General features: G+C 43.1%; 1 long non-coding RNA gene across 1 annotated transcript; it reads right to left on the bottom strand.

Annotated features, from left to right (window-relative positions):
- Positions 1-13,101: 13,101 nt before the first annotated feature.
- On the bottom strand, positions 13,102-13,584 carry LOC125008012. Its single transcript, XR_007112841.1, has 3 exons — positions 13,555-13,584; positions 13,285-13,470; positions 13,102-13,153 (listed from the first exon to the last, which is right to left on the bottom strand). It is a non-coding gene; the product is annotated as an uncharacterized LOC125008012 (long non-coding RNA).
- Positions 13,585-13,855: the final 271 nt, after the last annotated feature.

Genomic DNA, 13,855 nt, shown 5'->3' with positions numbered 1-13,855 from the left:
AAGGAAGAGAACGTTATTTTTCGCTCCAAGTTTGCACATGCAGTACATGCAGTACGGGGTGGTGGGGGTGGGTGGGGGTATATATTTAGATATCTGTATTGAATTTATGTTGTGTTTTTATTATTGTTTTGTTGTTTATTAGTGGTTTTTGCTTTTTTTCCTCTCTCTTTTCATATTTCTTGTTTGTATGTTTATTTGTCTGTTTTCCCTGTCCTATCATTATTTTCATTATATTTTTATTATTTGTTGTTCTATTAGATCGATACAGGAAAATAAATAAATAAAAAATTTGACCACAAAAAAAAAAAAATTATAATAATGTCGTTAGTCCTGTTGCTCTCAACAGAATACAGGGTGTCTTGTTAACGATCCGCCTCACAGTGTAAAAATTGTGAGAAAGAGTGTGTGACTGAGCAGGGCGTTGCATCTTTGTGATGCTAAGAGGAACTGATGTGAGTTTTCTACCTCTTTTAGCTTCCAGTACAACAAGTGGGCCTTCATGTGTGATGGACTGAGTGGAAGAGAAGGAAGTATCCCTCATTGTGACAATGACAGCTACATTTCTAAGACATCAGCATCCTACACATTTTTTATTTCTGGACGGCCACATGAAAATGTTTTAACTCATGTCAAGATATGAAGACAACAGCACAGCGTTTATGAACCAGTAGAGGGAAACCTCTGACCTGCTTATAGGAGCCAAGATGTTTTATTCAGAGTCAAGTTAATGTTCAGCAGTCATGAAATGTACAATGTTGAACCATGGATAGAGGTCCCACAGTTGGACCTAAGGCTGATCCATTACTGACACAGGCCAGGAAAGGAAATCTTCATGACTGCACATGGGCAAAGGAATAAACTCAACTGCAGTCCTTACAGTCCTGTGGCCTATCCACAACAGAACCAATGACCGTATGTAGACAGGAAGTTGGTCTTGTGCAACACAATCAAACGCAACTAGTGTATAAAATTATGAAACATTTGATTCAAATTATTAACAACCCAAAGACACATCCATATTCCAGTACTCACTATTAAATATTTACATTGAAGAAACGCAGTATTGTGAGGAACACTGTTTACAGCTGACTGATAAACACAAATGATCCCTCAGTAATTATTAGATAAATATATGGCTACAAATTTGTTATTCATATTTCATATCATATATTTTCTTTGAGAAAAGATTCATGTTCAATCCTAGAATCTGGCAGTGTCTTAAAATATATATATCTGTGGATGCATTTAACAGAATCTGAATTTATCAAAGACAAAAACAACCACTGCTGGTTTTCAGTAGAGAAACAAAAGAACAAAAAAGTAGAGATAGAAAAAACATCTCACCATGAGAGACTCCAAGTAGAATCAACAATAGTCCAAACACAACTTTCATGTCTCCTCTCAGTGCAGCTTCTGCTCAGTCAGTCTGCAGCTTAAGAGAGTTTATCTAATTATCAGCTACAACTGTCCCTTACTCTGCAGTGAGCTGTGTTAGCCACAGAGGACTGTGTGAAAACAAGCACTAACATAATGTTTTGTGTGCCGAGAGCAGGAAATTCAGTGATATCACTCATTTGGCAAAGCCTCAAAAGAAAAGGACGTTTATTTGAATAAATCTTAAAATAAATCATAATATAAACCCATGTTTCAGTTCCTCCTGTAGACTCAGATAATAATATGATAGATAATAGATTGATGGGTCATTATTTGAGTAACACAACACAAAAGATAACGTCTAACTGTACTCAGCAAATATATTTGTCTACATGTGTGAAATGAGTGACTGTTAGCACCAATAGTCTGTTTATCTTTGAGAGAAGCTCCTTTACATTACCCAGAAACAAAGAAACAGTTAATGTTTAATGTTACACACTGAGATGTTGTTAGTCATCAGCTTCAGATAAGAGGATGACAACTCAGGGTCTGGTGATTGGTAACATTATATTAAGACTATTTAAACCCAAAAACATTTTCTTGATGTGCACATCTACAGACATATGCTGCATCCACAGGCACATTGTAATGTGAGTTTTCATACTAATTGTCTCATTATTTTGCTATATGACTGAATTAAACCATTTAACCAGGGTACTAACATGGAGCCACTTTAACCATCACAGACATATTACTCCACAAACATCATTGTAACTCTAATCTTAAATATGTTCATCACAGCAAGACCATGGAGGCATGACTTCCTCATTCATATTGTGGGCAGTGTAAATGCAAATTATTGTAGTCATAAAGAACAGGGCTCAGATATCAGTATTCTCCAATTTTGACTAACTTCATATAACAGCCAATGTATACATGTATGACCTTAAATTAAGTTGGCATGTGACCAAAAAGTTAATGTTCACAAGTGTTTTAGCAGAAGTTTGTGATGTTTTCAGAAGTTGCATGTCACCAGTATATTCTAAGGAAAGACTCACCCAACTAACAAGGGAAGTGAAACTATCTGCAAAGCTGGTAGCATATAAGCTCCTTCTCACATCTAAATTGAAACTAATACACATACACGGTCATCAGTGACTTTATAACCAACTGCCTAATATTGTATTTCTCCCCCTTTTACCTTCAACACAGCCCTGACCTGGGGACTTCACTTGCTCTCTGAAGCAACATGGGCAATTTCCAAGGGCCCCCAAATTTCTCATAAAATCTGATTAATAAAGCTTTTTTGATTTAAAGCAATTATTATTGATATAGTCTTAATTCTTGCACTTACAAATACATCAAAATGCCTAATCTATTGTAGTGACTGGGGTTACAATCCTTCTAAATGGACTGTTCCCCTTTAAGAGTTCTACTCAGAATGCACTGTGTTCATGAAGTTTCTGTGTGTGTACAGTTAGCAGTTTAGTTAGGCTAGGCTAATGTTCGCCAGTGAGAGAGCAACCAGTAATTTTAGCGGCTCAGTGTCTACCTGAAAATCCTCTGCTGAATCTGAATCTGAATCTGTCGTCTCTGCCCGGCAGAGATGACAGATTCTATAAGTGCAACATTTTCAATAATAACTTTTGAATAGTTCTGAAATAATTCATTCATAATTCATTTGACTCATATAAAAACTATTATTTCTTCCTCCTCTGTCACGTTGACTTAATGATTGACTTTTAGCTTGAGATAAACAGATTTATTGATAAAGGGAGAGTGGACAGGTGGAGAAACTGTCATGGTAGGAAAATATGGCAATTGAAGTAACTTTTGTGACTTCAAAGAGGGGCCCGTTTGTTAAAATAGGTTTTCCCCTCAGTGTTAAAGTTCTCTTGTTGTGGAAGCCAATTTGTTGTACATTCACTGTCTTCAGTTTCGTTTGTATTTTGATAGTTCTGTTTACCCAAGTTTCAAAGATAAGGTGTTATAGGTTGAGAGTAATACACCTGCTGCTACCAAGCCCTTGATCGTGGGAGCCTGCTATTTGGTGTGGTTTTAGTGGGTATTGTTTCTTCTATGATAACATATGTCCATCATTATCTTAATGTGAACTGGCTGTGTTGACCTGACTAACCCTACATCTGTCTTGTGCTGAGACCATAATCTTTGTATATGTACTTTGTAGTATCTGAGCTAATAGCACAACATGCTCCTCTGACAGCAGCATTAGAGTCACGGATCTTTGACTTAGCAGCATGTGGACTCCTGCTCCTTCCTCCTACAGGAATAGGTGGCTCCTGAGTCCACCATAAAAGCATATTCTTGATTCTGTACTTCAACAGCAACAGTGGGTTCCTCCTGTGGTTGTGTTGACATGACCAGTGACATGTGTGTACCCTCTGGCTTCTCTAGGTACCCCTATTGCCACTCTCTTGCTGGCCCCGCCCATGGATTGATTGGGCAATCAACGTGACGATGGCCTTTCTGTTCACAACCCCATCATACCATTTCTCCATCTTCTGTGTTCAGATAAAACAAAACCGCCCAGTTTCAATTTTTGTGATATGCCACAGTTTTTGATTAATCTCTTGTTCAGTCTGCCAATGCTCTATCCTCATCTCTGTATGTCCGTTCCAGCCAAAAGTGTGTTCTGATGCCTTTCATCTCACAACCTCCTTCTCGTTCAAAATGATCAGTGGTTAATACTTTGTCCTCACTCTCACTCATCACCTTATTTTTTACCTTTTATTTTTTATGATTATTATAAATAATATATGTATGCATTTAATGCTTTACAGACTCTGCAAAATTCTCTCCTCCTTTCTGTCATAGGTGTGTGTGTGTGTGTGTGTTTGTGTTCTTTTCAGTCTACACTATAGCTCTTTTTTTTATAATTGTTTTTCAATCAATTTGCCCATACAGACCTTTGCTTCTTGACCTGACAAATCCCTTTAACACTCACTCAACATTTTACTCAGGCAATTAGTCAAAGCGGTGTCCACAAATTGATTACAGCACACAACCTCCTGATGTAAATTGCTACCATGGTCAGGATCCTGCCTCACACTGGACAGTATATTTGTGAATGTTTGTTTGTTTGTTATGTTTGTGAATAGGCAAAGCTATTGAAGTCAGCCAACATGATGTCATGCTTGGGAAACGTGTGAAATAACCGGCAGCAAGTAGCTATTGTTAAAAGAAAAACTTGAATGGCCTTCTGAGAGTCGATGCTACAATCCTCTATATTTTCTTTTTAGTAGGCTATCATCACCAAACAGAGCAAGAAGGACATAATGTCCTTTTTTATTTTTTATTTCTATTTTTCCTCCCTACTGTACATAAAGAAAGAGTGAGATGATGAGTGTGATTTAGATAAGTGAGTGTGACTGTACATTTAAGTCTCATGCTGTGAAAAACAAACTCTGCGCGTAGCTAAATGTTTAGACTAAAAAAAGTGTCATTGTACAGATAAAAGTTTTATTTTATGCAAAACCAGATAATTTTGGTAATTTTGATCTAGAACCGCCCTGCTGAGTAGGTATGTATTTCAGTCAGTTTAATTTTTGGCTAAAAAGTTACTGAATCGATTTCAAGTCACTTAATCGTTTCGAATCTTGTCATTCTAAACAAACCAAAATTGGCCTTGAACCGTATCGGCAGCCACAAATCATGATTTGAACCGAATCGTTGTTAAAACGAATCGTTACAGCCCTAGTAGATATACATTTGATTCCTGTGCTCTCTCTCTGTGTTCCAGTAGCATATGCCTGGTGAAGTCCCATCATATCAAACGTCATATGATAATCAAACTAATGATGTTATGCAAAGTAGTGTTTAAATACGAGGCACCTCCTTTTATTTCTTTATTTGTTTATTATTATATTTGTTTGTTCATGTTTGTTGACACTTTTACAGTCACGGTCACGGTCGGTCAGCAGAGAAACTAATGATTAAGATTGATAAGTATGTGTAAGCTTGGTGATTCATCATCATCAGGACATTGTCGTTGCCACTTTTTGACAGCAGAGGGAGTTTTTATGCTGCTGACCCGCGTGAATAGCGGAAGTGAAGACATTGTGATTGTTGTTGTTGCCATGAGGCTCGGAATAAAACAGGCTTGCTAGAATCAACCTGAAGCTACAGCCTCTGTGAAGTGTGTTCCAATTACAATCACGCATGTCATTGTAATTAGTCAAATATAATCAAACTAATTACATTAAATCAGACATATTGTAATCAATGTAACATTATAAACAAACATGACATCATTGTCATCTGCTTGCGTTTTTCATTTATCTTCTTCTTAGCACATCACAGGCTTTAAAATTATACTACATTACAGTACAGCAAAACAATTTATTAATGTCAGTGTAAATATGAGTATCGTGATCATCCTGTAGTCAGTTAATGGTGATCATACAGTACTTAGTGTGAAGCTCTTACTTCCTTGAAGCCACAGTGATGATCTTTTGTCTCCCTCTTCTGGCAACGAGAGGAATCAAACCAAATGTTGACAAATTATTTGATGAGTCTTGATTAATCTATTTATATTTGTATGTGAGATGTGATGAGTCTGTCAAAAGAAGTTGAGATGTGTAGTCTATTAATATTCTCAGTCGGTTTCTGATGACAACAGAACAAGAAACATCTTTTAAATTTCACTCTGATCTCTGTCACAGTAAATAGACACCTACAAACAATATCCCTACAAACAGCAGTATTTCTTCACTTGGAGCCAGTGTGTTGTGGTAGTGATCAGCCTCAGAGGAGAATGTGTGAAATGTGCACAACGTTGTTTCGAGCTTCTCGTTATAAGAGAAAAGAAAGGGAAGCAGTATCAACTTTCTTCCTTTTTTGGCCTCAGTTCAACGACTTTTTTTTCCAAGTGTTTTCAAGTTTTTCTTTCTGTTTCTAAAACACCATCATGAAGGTGTATCAAACAAGAAACATTTTAAAATGTCTCCTATTACTGATCAACCTTTTAAATCCTGTATGTGGAGAATCACAACAAACTCCCCTGAGTAGTTATTATTACTCAGTTTATTTTTAATTTTAACTACAGTCATGTGTCTATTGTCTCACCTGTTTCAAACATAAATCTAGTAACACAACAGCAGCACTGCCACAACATCTCTGAAGATCATGATGTTGACATTTTGATGACATGATCTGATGTGTGTAAATTCATGCACAGTGTTAATTACTGAGTTCATAGTCAAAGAGGAACATGATGCAGTCCAGTCCAACCCAACACTAACTATGAGCTCAGTGATAAAACTCAGATGTGATCGTGTGGAAAACATGAGCATCACAGTAAAGTGGACTTTGACAAGAACTGAAAACACTGGAACAACCCTTGCTGTTGTCTCTCTATAAATCTTCTCTATAAATATGGTTGTGAACGTTAAAAACACCACATTACAGGTGTTAAATAAAATAAATATAGGAAGACCTTCCATTTCCTTATAATGTTGTTAGTCCTGTTGCTCTCAACAGAATACAGGGTGTCTTGTTGAAAAAAAACTATCAACATGGTTGACAAGACAGGGGCAAACATGCTGAAAGGGACTTTATCCTGTCTCTTGAGAGGAGATTTCATTTTTTTCCTACTGACTGTGTGGGTTTATCCAGGTGGCCCAACTTCCTCCTACAGCTCAAATTGTCAGGCCGGGACTCGAAGCAGCACTCAGGACTCAGTATGCAGAGATGACTAGGGACTTTAATTGGAATGTACAGAGATCCCTTACAGAGGGACAACAAATGGCCACAAAAATTCCTGGACGTAATTCAAATCAGGGAAAACAAAAAAACTCTCCAAAGGGAGGAAAATTCAAAATGAAGAAACAATTCATAAAATAAACACAAAACACTCCGAATGGAGGAACCTCAGAACTGAGGAAAAAGGCTAAGAAAAGACTAAACAAATCAAAGTAATCTCTCCGAGAGGATTCACAGGCTTACATGAAAATTACTTGGGAAGAAAACGTGAAGCGAAGCACGAGAAGGTTGACGAAGACGACACTCTGGCACGAGACAAGGGGAACACAGACTACTTAAACACATGGAGGGAAATAGGGACAGGTGGACACAATCAGGAATCAGGGAAGACAATCAGGACTGGTGACACATGAGGAAGGACAAGTGACCTGAAACAAGAGGAGAGTTACTTTTCAAAATAAAACAGGAAAATGACATGACAAAACAACCCCAAGACAAGACACCCTCACCACGGTGTGACAGAACCCCCCCTTTAGGACGGCTACCAGACGGTCCAGGCTGTTCAGGATGGTCGCGGTTGAAGTCAGTAATAAGGGTACGGTCCACAATGAACCGTGATGGGATCCACTGTCTTCTCCTCTGGACCGTACCCCTCCCAATCCACCAGGTACTGTCTGCCCCGGCCCCTGTTGCGTACAGCTAGCAGCCGTTTAACCTTGTAGACCGGACCCCCGTCTATCATCTCAGGAGGAGGAGGGGGCGGGAGGGAGGGAACCAAGGGACTCTCCTTGGCCGGCTTGACCTGACTGACATGGAAGGTGGGGTGAACACGGAGGGAGCGAGGCAGGCGGAGTCGGACAGCCGCAGGACCGATGACTTTGGTAATGGGGAAGGGACCCACAAAACGCGGTGCCAGTTTCTTGGAGGGGACCCTGAGGTGAAGATTCTTGGTAGAAAGCCAAACCCTTTGGCCCGGCTGGTAAGCAGGTGCGGGTCGCCTCTTGCGGTCCGCGCTTTCTTGGTCCGGTCCCCTTGGCGGATAAGCACTTGCCGTGCAGCGGCCCAGATGCGTCGGCAGCGGCGGATCATGGCGTGGGCGGATGGGACCGAGACTTCAGGCTCCTGGGCAGCGAACACAGGAGGTTCATAACCATAAACACACTTGAAGGGCGAAAACCCTGTGGCAGACGTAGGCAGGGAGTTGTGGGCGTACTCGACCCAGACCAGGTGTTTGCTCCATGTCGAGGAGTTCTGGGACACTAGACAACGGAGGCCGGTTTCCAGCTGCTGGTTAAGGCGTTCGGTTCTGGCCATTAGCCTCCGGGTGGTAGCCCGAGGTCAGACTGGCCTTAGCTCCGATGAGCCGGCAAAATTCCCTCCAGAACCGTGACACGAACTGGGGCCCCCGGTCTGAGACGATGTCCTTGGGAAACCCGTGAATCTTGAAAACATGGTCAATCATAATTTCAGCTGTTTCCTTGGCTGAAGGCAGTTTAGGCAGGGCAATAAATCTGACCATTTTAGAGAATCTATCCACCACAGTGAGGACTGTGGTGTTACCTTGAGAGACCGGGCCCCGTGACGAAATCCATCGATATATTGGCCCATGGTCTGGAGGGGATAGGCAGTGGTTGCAGAAGTCCCATACGTGACCCGGAGGACACCTTGTTCCTCGCACAGACCGAACAAGCCTCGACGTACTCCCGGACCTCCGATTCCATGGATGGCCACCAGAACCTCCGAGAGATGGCGAACACCGTCCGCCGAACTCCCGGATGACAGGAAAGCAGCGAGGAATGGGCCAATGAATCACCTGTGGGCGCAAATCGACAGGGACAAACAATCGATTCTCGGGGCACCCACTAGGTGGCGGAGCCTCACCATTAGCTTGCTTAACCTCATTTTCTATCTGCCAAGTCACCGCTCCAACCACACAGGTCAGTGGAAGGATAGGCTCTGGTTCTTTGGCTACGGCTCAGGGTCGTATAGACGTGACAGGGCGTCAGGCTTGACGTTTCGGGACCCCGGCCTGTAAGAAAGAGAAAAAGAAAAGCGGTTAAAGAACAGCGCCCACCTGGCCTGGCGAGAATTGAGTCTCTTAGCCCTGCGTATATATTCCAGGTTCTTGTGGTCAGTCCAAACGATGAATGGGTGCTCAGCTCCCTCCAACCAGTGTCTCCACTCTCCAATGCCACCTTAACCGCCAACAGCTCCCGATTGCCGACATCGTAATTCCGCTCCGCTCTGGACAGTCGTCGCGACAGGAAAGCGCAGGGATGCATCTTCCCATCCTGCTCAGACCGCTGTGAAAGGACAGCCCCTATGCCCTCGTTGGAAGCATCCACCTCTACCACGAATTGCCGCCGAGTGTCCGGCATGATGAGGATGGGCGCCGAGGTGAAGCGGGACTTCAGCTTCTGGAAGGCAGCTCCTGCCTCAGGTGACCAGGAGAAATGAACCTTCGAAGAGGTGAGTGCGTGCAGAGGAGCCGCTATTGCGCTGAAGCCTCTGATGAACCGCCTGTAAAAGTTAGCAAAACCAAGGAATTGCTGAACTTTTTTGCGGCTATCAGGGGTGGGCCAATTGACCACAGTGCTAACTTTAGCCGGATCCATCTGCACCCTTCCAGGGGCTACGATGAAGCCCAGGAAGGAGACGGTATCGGCGTGAAACTCGCTCTTTTCAGCTTTGACGTAAAGTTTATGGTTTAATAGTCTCTGTAATACAGCTGCTACATGTTTTTTATGGGTGTCAGGTCAGGTGAGTAGACGAGAATGTCGTCAAGGTAAACATACACAAAATGGTCAAGGAAAGTCCCTTAGCACCGTCATTAATCATGGCCTGAAACACCAGCAGGAGCATTAGTGAGTCCGAATGGCATAACCAGATATTCATAATGACCGCTAGGGGTGTTGAACCCCGTCTTCCATTCGTCCCCCTCCCTGATCCTGACCAGATGGTATGCATTTCGAAGGTCTAGTTTTGTAAATATTTTGGCCTGTTGTAGTTGATCAAACACCGATGACATGAGGGGCAAGGGGTAGCGGTTCTTGATAGTAATGTCATTGAGGGGGCTGTAGTCAATACATGGTCTTAAGGTCCCATCTTTCTTTTTTACAAAGAAAAAACCGGCTCCAGCAGGTGACGAGGATGGACGTATGAGTCCCGCCTTCAGAGATGACTCTATGTAGTCTTTCATGGCCTGCCGCTCGGGCCCTGACACAGAGTACAGCCGCCCCTTGGGAATGGTGGACCCGGGGATGAGGTCGATGGCGCAGTCATTATGGTCGATGAGGTGGAAGTGACGTGGCCTTGATTTTATTAAAAACCTCCTTGAGGTGGTGGTAACAGGTGGGTATCGAAGTCAGATCGGGGTACTTGGAGTCTGTAACAGGGTGAGCGGAAACAGAATTTATGACAGTGGTAACTTTCTCCTGAATCTTGTCCTGCAGACACTCTTTCTCACAAAACTCCCCCCATCCCAAGATCTTGCCCGTAGGCCAGTCTATATGGGGGTTGTGGCGTGTGAGCCATGGATGTCCAATACCAGGGTGCGTGTCGGTGATTTAAACAAATAAAAGTTCATTAATTCGCTGTGATTATTTATGGTAATGGCTATGGGTTCTGTGACGTGGGCTATAGTGAACAGAGCGTTACCATTTAAGGCCCTTGCCAGGATTGGTCGTGAGATAGCCTCAGTTTTCACTCCAGTTTCTTGGCTAATCCCCAGTCCATTAAACTCTCATCAGCCCGGAGTCAATTAAAACATTCATCTCCATGACTGTGGTGTTGTGTTTTACCTTTATGGCGGTCAAACTGCGTGAAGGAGAACCTGAGGTTGGGAACTTGCTTACTCCCCGAGCTGCCTTGACTGGGCAGACGACCACACGATGTCCAGATTCTCCGCAGTAGAAGCAACGCCCCTCCTTGAGACGACGTTGTCGTTCCGCCTGGGTGAGCTGGGCCTGGCCCAACTGCATGGGTTCAGCCTCTCCTGCCATGTATAAGGAAGGAGGACGTTCGGGAGTCGGGCCCCGGGCATCGTGCCCACCCCGAACCAGCGGTTGTCGGTACCTCTCCAACGATGGTTGGCCCTTCTGATGCCGATGGAGTTCTTGGGTCCGGTTATCTGTCCGGATGACTAGGGCGATGAGGGAATCCAGGTCCGCAGGCAGGTCCAAGGGAACCAGTAGCTTCCGTATGGGAAAAGACAGTCCATCCAGAAAAGCATCATAGAGGGCTTCGGAGTTCCATCCGCTCTCCGTTGCCAGGGTGCGGAAGCGGATGGCGTAGTCGCTTACCGAGTCGTTTCCCTGTTTTCAACCCGCTCAATTCCTAGCTTTCTCTCTGTCCGTTGACACCGGATCAAAAGTCTTCTGAAGAGCGGTCTGAAACTGTCGAAGCGAGTGGCACAGTGAAGAGTCTCGGTCCCATTCGCTGTGGCCCATACTCTCGCTCTTCCGGTCAGGTGAGACATCATGAAGGCGATCTTGGACCGATCTGTGGCAAATGCAAGGGGGGAATGTTCAAAATGAATGGCACAGTCTATGAGGAAAGTCTTACAAGATCCTGGTTCTCGGAAATAGCGCTCCGGGGGTGCCAGCTGATTCCTGTTCCGGCAGTGGGTACTGTCGGAACAGGAGCAACTGCTGTGACTGGAGGCTCCGGCACAATTGGCGGGTGGTGGGTCTGCTGTGTAGGTGTCCAAGCAGATCTTGCACTTGGGATGAAAGTTGACTCAACTGGTGACCACCGCCACCTGAAACTCCTCCTGGCGGGAGAGAGTCGGGTCTCGTGACTGGCGCGGAGCAGCGGCCGTTATCTGGTCAGTCTCTGCGGTCCATACTGGCCAGAGTGTACTGTCAGGCCGGGACTCGAAGCAGCACTCAGGACTCAGTATGCAGAGATGACTAGGGACTTTAATTGGAATGTACTGAGATCCCTTACAGAGGGACAACAAATGGCCACAAAAATTCCTGGACGTAATTCAAATCAGGGAAAACAAAAAAACTCTCCAAAGGGAGGAAAATTCAAAATGAAGAAACAATTCATAAAATAAACACAAACACTCCGAATGGAGGAACCTCAGAACTGAGGAAAAAGGCTAAGAAAGACTAAACAAATCAAGTATCTCTCCGAGGGATTCACAGGCTTACATGAAAAATTACTTGGGAAGAAAACGTGAAGCGAAGCACGAGAAGGTTGACGAAGACGACACTCTGGCCACGAGACAAGGGGAACACAGACTACTTAAACACATGGAGGGAAATAGGGGACAGGTGGACACAATCAGGAATCAGGGAAGACAATCAGACTGGTGACACTTGAGGAAGGGCAAGTGACCTGAAACAAGAGGAGAGTTACTTTTCAAAATAAAACAGGAAATGACATGACAAAACAACCCAAGACAGACACCCTCACCACGGTGTGACACAAATAAATACATGTCTGGTCTCTTTATATGGTGGAGGCCTCTGTCTGTCTTTCATTTAATTTTCTTATGATAGTAACATTTATATTAAGAGCCTCCAACATTTTCCTCTTCTTTTTTTTCCCGAAGTAAATCTTTAAATCAACAGTCTTAATGGACATTTGCATAAACACAATCATCTTCTATTGGTTCAGTCTTCCGGGGTCGTGGCTTGACTCGACCGTACTCCACCTCCACATTCGGCCTTTCCTCAGCCTGCCTCCTCTGCTGCTGCTCCTCTGTAGAGCAACAGGAAGAAAAGACATAAACTCATTAATTATTAAAAGCAAGTTTTACATTTTGGGAAATGCATTTATTTGCTTTATTTATTTAAAAATATCTGTAGGTCATTGTCTGCAGTAGCAACAGCCAAGTTAACTGTTTTCCTCTGTTTCCAGTTTTTGTGTTAAATATCTTTTTAAATTTTAATTTACAACAAATGGTATAACTGTGAATCCAGTGAAGTTTAGTTTTGTACCTTTAGGTTTGTTGTGTCTTTTCTTTTTCCTCTGAGCCCAGATGACTGATAAGCCACAACCAAGACAATGACCAGGGCTGAGGGTACACCAACTATTAGTGGTAAATAGGCTGTTGGAGATAAAAGACACAAGAAAGATGGACTTTGTGTCAAAGAACAATACATGTCTTTTTAGGAAGACAAACAAAGATAGAAAGAGAAAAAAATGGCAATGAAATCACAACAGTAGAGTTTCACTTACTAATGTACCATGGTTCATTACTGGTCAAAGTTTGATTGGAGGGTTTATTTGACACTATGGTAGTCTTCGTACCCAAACTAGTGGTAGGGGCAGTAGTTGGGTTAATACACAGTGTGTTATTGGCTTCAAACACCCACTCTGATATGTGTGTCCCATTAAGTAAGGTGCAGTTGATGAATATGAAGCCTATGAACAAACAAATATCATTTATGACTGATGTTATGACACCAACATGATTACCAAGTTATTTCTCATCATGTTGTCACTCACCACAGGTAGAGATCCTCTCTCCTCTGGAGACACTACTGATGTGATTCCTGACTGAAACAGACCAGATGTCCTGAGACGTCTTGTTTCAGAGTGATGACGTTAGTCTCATTATTTCCAGAGAGGAGCTCAGTGTCTGTCACTGAGTGTCCATCCAGAGTCCAGCTGTACTGAGGACTGTCCCCTCCATCAGAGGAGCAGGACACCCTCTTCTCTCCATGGGACAGACACTCAGAGACCAGATGGACAGAGGACACCGGAGCTGAGAGAAACACACACAGATGACTTTTGATAACAAGGTAAT

Source organism: Mugil cephalus, chromosome 5 (genome assembly GCF_022458985.1).
Source record: "Mugil cephalus isolate CIBA_MC_2020 chromosome 5, CIBA_Mcephalus_1.1, whole genome shotgun sequence".
Lineage (NCBI taxonomy): Eukaryota > Metazoa > Chordata > Actinopteri > Mugiliformes > Mugilidae > Mugil > Mugil cephalus.
This window is presented reverse-complemented; position numbering and strand designations above follow the sequence as displayed.